The sequence below is a fragment of the Arabidopsis lyrata genome, assembly GCF_000004255.2.
Source record: "Arabidopsis lyrata subsp. lyrata unplaced genomic scaffold ARALYscaffold_4, whole genome shotgun sequence".
NCBI lineage: Eukaryota > Viridiplantae > Streptophyta > Magnoliopsida > Brassicales > Brassicaceae > Arabidopsis > Arabidopsis lyrata.
The window spans coordinates 3,802,721-3,805,666 of NW_003302552.1; positions in this window are offsets into that span (position 1 = coordinate 3,802,721).

A 2,946-nucleotide genomic window follows, 5' to 3' on the forward strand; every position below is an offset into this window, starting at 1 on the left:
AAAATTAGGTATTATTTTGAATTAATTTAGAAAATTCTTTTTCAGTTCGTTATTCTTTGGTTGTTGAATTAAAGATTTGTTTGAGCTAATCTAATTACAGAATTTGTTTGAGATTTATAATTACAGAATTTACCAATTATTCGCATAATCGAATATGTTATAAACATATATTTAGTATATAATAATACCAAAATCAACTCGTGCGTGGAGTCTATATTTTTATTTTAGAATCTCAATATTTCATTTTAAAATATTGCATGCACAATCTATTATTCGTTAATTCTAAAATTGCTTGCGGAATCAAATTTTCAAATATTTAGAGGTGTCAAACCATATTTAAATGTTCTACACTATTTTTAAATATTCCAAATTAAAATCTTTAAATTTTTTTTGTAGCTTGAAAAATTATGAATTTCAAAAAAAAAAATTATATGAAATTAAATATAACTATTCAAATAGTTATAAGGATCAAAACTCATTTCATCATATAATATATTATATTTAACCCGCTACCTATTATAAATATTTTTAAAAATAATCAAACTAGAGTATTTATAATTTTTAACTTTTTGAACTATTAAGTATTGATGATATTCTCTAAAAATATCAAGTAAAACATATTTTAAATGTTGCAAATTAAAATATTTAAATTTTTATTGTAGTATATAAAATTATACATTTCAAAAAAATAAATGTATGAAATCGAATATAAATATTCAAATTCTGACCCGTTGCTCAGTCGAAATTTTTGTTGACTTTATTTTTGTGTAAAAAAAAATATATTACTCAAGTCTGAATTTTTGACCCGTTTAATTATTTCCTTTATAGATTGAACAATTCATATGCGTTTTTAAAAATTCAAATCTTGGCATATACAGAAAAAAATTTACTTTTTTTTTTTTTATTATGTAGATGATATGATGATTTATTTGTTTCATATTAATATAATCATATCAAGATGAGAAGTGAAGTTTAATGATTAATAACAAATTAATATGGTAAGTTAGATATCAAATCTTATATGTTCATTTTGATTGGTCATTTAAAAAAAAATAATAACAGATTTTTGTTTTATAATTTAATTAAATTAATTAAATGACATACATTAGTATTTTACTTGTTTATCCTTAATAAATTGAATGAAATTTGTTCTAAAAGAAGATTTTTGTAATGGCATTTTTAAGTAAATTCTTACAAAAGGGAAGGTTAGTTAAGGGTATCTTATAAAATGTACTCCCCAAATAATAGTATAGGATTATACAAAAATTATTAAAAAAAAAATATCATGTTATAAGGGCTAAGATCTTTAAAAATCATCGCAACTTTACCTAAACACCAACAAGTGTATATTGAATCAGTCTAAAAGGGGAATATTTGATCCTAATACATTTAATATCCATCCACCTATAATAATGCCACTTGAACATTCATTTTAATAAGGTTCAAAGTTCAATTTCCCTCGATTTCTATTTACGTGAATCTAGATTACTTATTTTGGAGAATATCTTCACTTCATTTTCATATCCATGGATCATGTGAATAAAGATCCACTAGAGGTATTACGTTTAGCAGAAAAAGAGATTCAATCATGGGAGTTAGCTCAAATCGAGCTTCACACTGAAAATCATGGTCCATTGGATTTAGAAGCTCGATCTCGAGTTAGGGATATCTCACATGATACTACCTATTCAGGATATTTATGTTTATTGGATGGATTTTGAAAGGGAAGTGATAAGTTTTCAAGAACATGGTAGTTCTGTACATCATCAAATGGAGATTCGCCAACCATGGGAATAACCAACTTCCATAGAAAGCTCCAGCCTCCGTAGAAGTCTAACTCTACTATATACAGAAGTGGAAGCTCTTCTCTGGGCAATGAAGTGTATGATTGGTGCCGATAACCAAGAAGTAGTTTTTTTTTCAGACTGTTCAGATCTGATGAAGATAGTGTCTTCCCAAACCTAAATAGCCGGTTTTTCAGTATATTTGGAGAAATTTCCGATCGACGAGGAAGAATTCACAAGCTTTTCTTTATCTTAATCTCTCGCCGTGTAAATATTAAAACGGATAATTTGGTACGAAAAATTTATACCGAACCGCATTATATCATATATGTAAATTCATGAATAATTATTTTGAACAAAGTTGTTGACGAAAAAAAAAGTTCAAAATTCAACAATTTGTTATATTGTCGCTGTCTTATAATAGTTTATATATTAATATGGTAATGTGTTTGTAAATGATGGAAAATATATTATATAAAATTTTAAAAAATTATAATATTCAAAAGTTCAAAATCTCTGAAAATCTTTGTCGCTTAAAAGATGCTGGAAATTTATAACTCTAAAAAGAAGAAGTTTTTGTCCTTATATTTGGTATTAGTTGAACCACGTGTAATACACAGGAGCATGCATTTTAATATGCTTGATTATGCATTATATTTTGTTATTCTATTGCTGTCACATAATAATTCAAATATGAATATTGTATTTTGCTGGTAAACAAAACCAATTATTCAATAAAAGATTTAAGGAAATTAACAGTTGAAATCTGTAAAGATCGTCGTCACCTAAACGATGTTGTCATGTTGATACGAGTTGATATTATGTGATTTTAAAAGAAGAACTTTTGTCCTTTATGTATTATATATTTGAACCAGACGTGGCCACACGTTGGAAAAAATTATTGCTCCGATAAAGGAAAAAGACCAGTCAGCCACCAACTCGGTGCATATCACGTGACCTAGAGAGATCAATTGTAAGAGCATCTCCAATGCTCAACTCAATAATTTCCTCTATTTTAGAGGAACTCTATTTTAGAGGAGATTTTGCTCCAATGTATCCCTCTAAAATAGAGTTACTTATTAATTTGGGAAATGATTAAGTTCAGCATTCTAAATGCTCTAACGATTAATCTATCAAACTCGCGTGATATGAGCGGAGTTGA